Genomic DNA, 7836 nt, shown 5'->3' on the forward strand with positions numbered 1-7836 from the left:
CTCACGAACATCAATTAGACCTATTCTTAGTGCAAGAGACATTTCTAAAACCACGTATACGCAAACCGTGTATCGCTAATTATAACTTAGTCAGAAATTATCGCACCACCCGTATGGGCGGTACCCTCATTTATTTTAAAAGGTCTCTACACTGTATACCTATAGATCCTCCGGTCCTCACTAACAACGAGGCCTCTGCCATCCGAGTCAGTATGGCGAATTACCAGCCGATCACTGTTATTTCAGCTTATCTTCCGCCTAACAAACAAGTATTAGACACAGATATAGAAGCATTACTCGGCCACGGGGCCGCAGTCATAGTGGGCTTCGATCTTAACGCCAAACACTCCAGCTGGAACAGTAGAGCCACAAATAGAAACGGAATCTTATTAGATTCGCTGACAGACACGCTGAACTTTTTAGTAATAGCACCCGACGAACCAACACGTTATCCGGATAACGTCGCGCACCGACCCGACATTCTAGACTTTGCGTTACTTAAAAACGTAACGCTCAATGTAAATTCAATCGAGGTTTTTAACGAATTAGAGTCAGACCACCGGCCCGTCGTCCTAAATCTAGGCCCACCGGTTAACTTTCAACCACCGACTGACAACGGCTGGAAAAGGATCTCGAGTCTATCAAGTCCGACGACCTTGACCTTATACCGGACGTCATCGACTCGGTCGACACGGCTCACAGTGCTATCTCTCATGTGACGTCACATATACAGAATAGGATCAGGGCCTGCTCCAGGCAGGTTCCGACGATGCCACCGCATCGCCTAAACCTGCCTCCAGAGGTCAGGAACTTACTCACACAGAAGCACAGAGCCACTAGACTTTACGACAGGTATCCGTCGGTCGAGAATAGGCGCCACCTCCGCTACCTACAGCGGGTGGTACGGGAACGTATCGCGGAACTCCGCGGCGAACGTTGGGACCGCTTGCTCGGCAACCTTAAGCCATCACATGTGGCTTTCTGGAAGCTGCCTCGCGCGTTCAAACAGGAGCCGCCCACTGTCATGCCTCCTTTGGACAGACCGGGACTGCAGCCGGCGCTCGATGACGATGAGAAGGCTGAATGCCTCGCCGATAGTCTCGAGAGTCAGTGCTCTCCAAATGCAGCAGCCGACCCGACACACGTTGACGAAGTTGATCGTGAAGTTGAACGTCGCTCCGCTCTGAGCCCTTCAGGCGATGTAATAAAACCCACCTCTTACGAAGAGGTGAAGCTAATCATTAAGGACCTTCACTCCAAGAAGGCCCCGGGGCCCGACACTATAAACAATAGGGTTCTTAAAATCCTACCCTCGACTCTTATTACTTTATTGGTTACCATTTTTAATATTCTATTGTCTAATAGCGCGTTCCCCGAACAATGGAAGGATTCCATTGTTATCGGTATCCCAAAACCCAATAAACCTAAAGCTAATCAACCACCGCAAACCACTGGCACTCGTCGCTCTGACGATCGCCAGCGGCCCGCACCCTAGATACACCACACATTGTTTTGATACCCGACGAGACTTTAGTCCTCGTCCTGTAATCGCTTCACTACACTCACTCACACACGGACTGACTGACGGACTGACATACAGCACTTACACAATCACAAACACACTCCACAAACAGACACAAACACAAACATACATGCACACAAACATTTACACTACGTACATAAATACAAACACACATACATACAATCATAAACACATACATAGACACTTACATACATTACACAAAACATCACCACACTCGCCGGCGAGTGTGTTCTTATCACCTTTTCATCTTTAATCTTCATTTCATCTTCATTTTCATTCTCTCTCCTTCCCACAAGCACACAGCCGGTCTGAGGTTCGAGTCTCCGCCCCGCGGCTGTTGTTGCGTAATCTTTGCGGCCTCCACGGCCCACGTCCTACTTCAAGCCAGGGCTGCTAACAGCACAGAGGAGGTTTTAGTCTGTATGGGGACACTCGAGTCCGACATATTACGCCCCGTTCCAGTTCCAACAAAAAAAAAAAAATTCCATGAAAACAAAGTTATTTTGTATGTGCATTTGCTTTAGCTGACATTGAAAATACTTCTAAATTTGTATGTACTGTAGTTATGTATTACCCAATAAAGATTTTTTTAATTCTAATCTTATTATGAAAATATTATTATGGTTTGGTCTGAATGGCACTGTAGCTGTTCTTATTACTGGGCAAATGAGTCTTGACATTTTAATTCAAAAATGTTTTATCCAATAAAGATAATTCTAATAGACTCCTATTAAGAAATTGTTCTTCACGAATTTTTTTTAATTTGTATTTATTAATAATATGTACTCCATTCCCGGACCGGGTTTTGTACCCGGCCTGGGTATGGAATGGGGCAGTTATTGAGTTTTTCGTAGGAAATTTACTTTTTTTTTTTTTAATTTATTTTATTTTTTCCCATAGTTCAGAAATGTAGATGCTCGCCCCCTATTACGTGGGAATTAAACATAGTGAAACGTGGATGGAAAAAATACACCTCTAACCCTTCAGGAATACAGACGTGAAACTGTGTAATGTTATGTAATTTCTTATTTTGTTTATTTGTTTCAATAACAGGAAGTAAAAAATGAATGAATAATAACATAGACAAAAGCCACATTTCATGTAGTGTGCATACTCCTTAATCATAGATTATTGTTTAAGTCCATAGGTAGGTGACCTCATTCTGTTTATAAACAAAGGCCCCGCCTAAAACTGGCAGTCTCTTTAAATTTAGGGTTGTCCAAGAAAAGAAATTGAAAAATAATATTTTTATTTCGTAGGGAAGTCTGTTTCTTTTTTTTTTTTTTTATTAAAACTTAAACATCACCATACTATTGCATATGACCCAAATAACGTACCATTGAAGGGATGTTATACCCCTTCTGGTTCACGTTGTATATCCACTCAACTGTGGATCGAGCTTCATGAGCGCTACCTCACAAATCACGCATCTGTGTACCACGGAGCTCGAACGTCTTACAATGACATTTATTTTTACTGCCAGTTCACTCTCTATCTAGCACCAAAGTGTGAGGAAAAGAACAAATGGGCGAGTGTTATGTATTTGTGTTTAGCAGAATAACCAAAAAACAGCATATACCTACAAAATCTATTTTTGTAATGAAATTATATTATTTTTTAAAATTGTGTAATTTTTTGTTGAACAAAAGTGTCCAAGAAATTAAAAAATCTGGATATCAAATTATATATCTATACTACACTATAAATCTCTAGCCAACGTCTGTAGTTGCGTTTTTAAATTGAAACATCGCCTTGAATTAATTGAATTTGCTTACGAAGGAGTTTTTTTCAGTAACACTGTCCCTTTCGGTATATTCCTTGCTCACTGCAGAAGAATCAATGGATCATTTTATTCTTCTTCTATTATCTTATTGCAATAACCCTGAACAAAAAGACATTCATCAGTTATATAAGAAAAAAAAAATTGTAAACTTACGCTCGCGAGTAGCACTTCAAATAGGCACAAAATTGCTGTCAAACACATGAACAGCCTGTCCAGTGGTATTTATACAGGTCAGTGGTTGTACCCCACTTAGGCAGTCCCGCCTCTTATTACGTAGAACTGTTTGGGAGCCGCCGTTAGTAAAATTGTAGTAATAAAATTACTGTAAAAAAAATTCGGTTTTGTTTTGTTATGTCTGTATGTTTTTCATTATTTTATGTACAAATAATTGATATAACCAATGTGGTTAAATACTATATTTAATATTAAATTATTTTTTTATAAAATCAATGACACTTTATTTAGTTACCTAATTTTAATGCAGTTTTACTACTTTAAAAACTTTGTCTACCCATGAATTAATCGTATTTTAGGCATAAAACACGGTGTACGGTAAAATATCATATCTGATGGATGATTCTGTATTTATCTATTCAAATAAAAAGGAATTAGCAAATTTGATTTATCTCTTTTTCGCTTGCGATGATTGCATTTACTATCCTTCTTTGACGTGTAATCGTAATATAGTGAGCTATTGCAATGTTAAATTATTCATGTGTGCGTTAGTGTATCATTTTTATAAACACCGAATTTGTCTAGGTAACCTATGTATACTTTAAATATCATTGTATATATTAAGATAATTTTGTTCATTAAATAAATAAATAAATAGCATCTTCTTTTACCCCTATAGAAGGAAATAGTTCAATAATGGATAACATCTGTAGCTGTGACTAAATAGTTGACATAATAGTTCATAGGAAGAATAATTCGATTATCAACATCTAAAAGATGAAATTTATTTAAGTTAAAATCATAAATTATATAAGAATCAAATTCAATATTATTAAAGTCTGAATATTCATAACTTCAATATTATTGACAAATTGATTTAAAGTAATTAACGGATTATTTAAATCATCTTTTAAGTATAATAATCGAAGAGAAGGAAGAGCAATAAAAATTAATGTAATTGCTGGTAAAATAGTTCAAATTAATTCAATTATTTGCCCTTCTATTAAAAATCGATTAATAAATTGATTGAAAAATAAATTTATTATTAAATATATAACTTAAATAGTAATTATAATCAGAATAATTAAAGTATGATCACGAAACAAAATTATTTGTTCTATTAAAGGAGAAGCTCTATTTTGCAACTTAAAATTAGATCAGGTTGCCATTTCTAAAAAAAGGAGAAATCTTTATAAATGGGGTTTAAATCCATTACATATAATCTGCCATATTAGAAATTTCTTATAATTGGAAGTTCACTAACTATATGAATGTTTTGCTGGAGGTAAATTTTGGAATCATTCAATAGAATAAGGTATATTCAATGAAAAAAACACAATTGGTTGATTAATTATAGATTCTCAAATAATTATAATTATAAAAATAGTTCCTAATAATGAAATATATTATCCTAGAGAAGAAATAATATTTCATGATAAATAATAATCAGGGTAATAAGAGCAACGACGAGGCATCTCAGGTAATCCCAAAAAATGTTGAGGAAATAATGTTAAAATTATTCCAATAAATATAATAATAAATTGAATTTCAATTAAAAAAGGATTTAAAATTAAACTTGTGAAAAGAGAGTATCAATGAACAAATCCTCCAAAAATTCCAAATACAGCCTCCTATGGAAAGTACATTGTGAAAGTGAGCTACAACATAATAAGTAAGTATCATAAAGGATAATATCAAATAAAGGTATTTGATCAAATGATAAATTATTCATTGGTAACTATAATAATAATGGTTGTAATAAAATTAATTGAAATTAAAAATAGCTAAATCTACTGAAGATCCTCTATGAGCAATATTACATGAAATTGGGGGATAAACTGTTCATCCAGTACGTGCTCCATTTTTTACTACACTTCTTGAAATTAAAAGTACAAACGAAGCGGGAAGTATTCAAAAACTTATATTATTTATACGGGGGAAAGCTATATCTGGTGCTCCAAGTATGAGGGGGATAAGTCAATTAGCAAATCCTCCAATTATAATTGGTATTAGGTACTATAAAAAAAATGATAAAAGCATGAGCAGTAACAATAGTATTATAAATTTGATCATCCCCAATTAAAGATCTAGGATTTCCTAATACTGTTCGAATTAATAAACTCAATGAGGTTCCTACTATTCCAGCTCAAATTCCAAAGATAAAATATAAAATTCCAATATCTTTTTATAAGTTGTAGAAAAAAGTCATTTTCGCAAAAAAAATGACTGAGGTGTAAGCGATAAATTGTTAATTTATTAACGACATAATCTCTTTTATTTAAGCCATATATTCATAAATGATATAAAATTGCAAATTTTAAGGTGTAAATATTACTAAGGCTTAATTATTTTCTTTATAAATAATTTTGAAGACTATTAGTTTAATTTAACTTAAAACCTTAAAATAAGAAAAACTAAAGAAATTATTAAGGTAAAATTAATAAACGAAAAAAAACCTAATTTTAAACTCAATTTTTAATAATTTTTATTTAAAATTAATTAATAACCTTGATACATAAATAATTCGAATATAAAAAATATCACAATTAATCTTGACATTAAAAAAAAATAAAAGCAAGTAATATTCAATTATTATTAAATAAAAAATTAATCATAATACATTGAGGGAAAAATCCTAAGAATGTGGGTAAACCTCCTAAGGAAAATAAAATAATAACTAAAGATATTTTAGGATAAAAATTTATAATTTGATTTCTATAAAAAATATTGAATACATAAAATATTATTAGTTAAATTTAATTTTAAAAAGAATATATCAATATATAAAATGTTCATAAATTTTCACTATTTAAAAAAGCAGCTAATATTCATCCTAAATTATTAATAGAAGAAAAAGCTATTAATTTTCAAATTGAGATTTGGTTAAAACCTATAAAGCTGAAATTAAAAGTTTAAAACTATAATAGTAATAATAAAATTATAATAATAAAATAAAAGGATTAGAGGGGAAATTTTTGTCAAGTTATTTAAATAAAATAATTTATTCAGGATAAACCTTCTATAATATTAGGAAATCAGAAGTGAAAGGGAGCTGATCCTATTCTTATAAATAAAGTTGAATACATAACACGTTATTTTATTAAATAATCACATCTGTATAACTGAAATAACCTGGATTCTGACATCTATTAATGGAACCCTCTATAAATGAGACAGATATTTTCTTATACCTGGATATCTGAGACACTGGATAAGTGGAATACCTCTGTAAGGGAAACCAATTTGCAGGTCCGTTGATGTCTCATTTAACCAGGTTTCATTGTAATTACAATAAAGTACCCCTCGATCAACGAAATAATTAACTAATAAAGTGGAATCATAATAGTGGAAATTACTATAACACTATGCTAAATCTTTTTGGTAACCAGAGTAAATATTATGATAAATTCACATTTCACCATTAACCTTCGATAGCTCAGTTGGTAGAGCGGTGGACTGTAGAGTGATAAGTTGTCATCCATAGGTCGCTGGTTCAAATCCGGCTCGAAGGAGTTGTATTTTTTTTTTTCACATTTATTTTGCTAATTCATTAAGTTATGTTAGGTATTTATTATCGTCTTTGATGTATTAATCTTAGTTATAATATTATTATGTTTCTAATTTTATAATTGGGAGTCATACAGTAAAATTATTATGAATGTTCTGTATAATAATTAATAATATGACTTTTATCCTTATTAAAATTTGAGTTCGTGACTCTGTAGTCTGTGCGTGCGCACCAAAAACAAAACATTCAAAAAATCCAACCAAAAAAATCAAACCCACCTTATTACATATAATTTCATAAAATTTAAAATAAATGGGAGTCAGAAAAATGTGTGAAATAAAAATAATAATCGCTGCGGACAGGATTCGAACCTGTGCGGGTAAAACCCAATGGATTTCAAGTCCATCTCCTTAACCACTCGGACACCGCAGCACTACGGATATGTTCGAAAATGCAGAATTGTAGCCGAACCAAAAAATAATATTCAATTATTTCAAAACTTGTAGAATATTAATATAATCTGTGATAATATACAGGCTGTCACTATAAATATGAAATGTTATACGTACCTTTTTCGCCTGGCATAACTCAGTAAGTCTAATACCTCCATAAAAACTGATCTATTTACAGGATTCGGTCGTCAATGTGATTGCCTGTAATAATATAGGCAATTATTCTACAGTCACTTCAACTCACTGCTGCTGTAGTGTAAGTGAAATCAATTGAGAAACTTTAAAAGGTTCTATATAAGATGTGTGGTGTGGTTTTATTTTTTTATAGTGTACACTAGATGTCGCTTTTATACGTTCTATTCCACACTAGAGGGCG

General features: G+C 33.0%; 2 non-coding genes across 2 annotated transcripts; one reads left to right on the plus strand and one right to left on the minus strand.

Annotated features, from left to right (window-relative positions):
- Positions 1 to 6925: 6925 nt before the first annotated feature.
- On the plus strand, positions 6926 to 7012 carry Trnay-gua (transfer RNA tyrosine (anticodon GUA)). The gene is given in 2 exon segments: positions 6926 to 6962; positions 6977 to 7012. It is a non-coding gene; the product is annotated as a tRNA-Tyr (tRNA).
- Positions 7013 to 7358: 346 nt separating this feature from the next.
- On the minus strand, positions 7359 to 7440 carry Trnas-uga (transfer RNA serine (anticodon UGA)). Its single transcript has one exon. It is a non-coding gene; the product is annotated as a tRNA-Ser (tRNA).
- Between the last annotated feature and the right edge of the window lie 396 nt (positions 7441 to 7836).

The sequence above is a fragment of the Leptidea sinapis genome, chromosome 45 (assembly GCF_905404315.1).
Source record: "Leptidea sinapis chromosome 45, ilLepSina1.1, whole genome shotgun sequence".
In the NCBI taxonomy this organism is placed as follows: Eukaryota; Metazoa; Arthropoda; class Insecta; order Lepidoptera; family Pieridae; genus Leptidea; species Leptidea sinapis.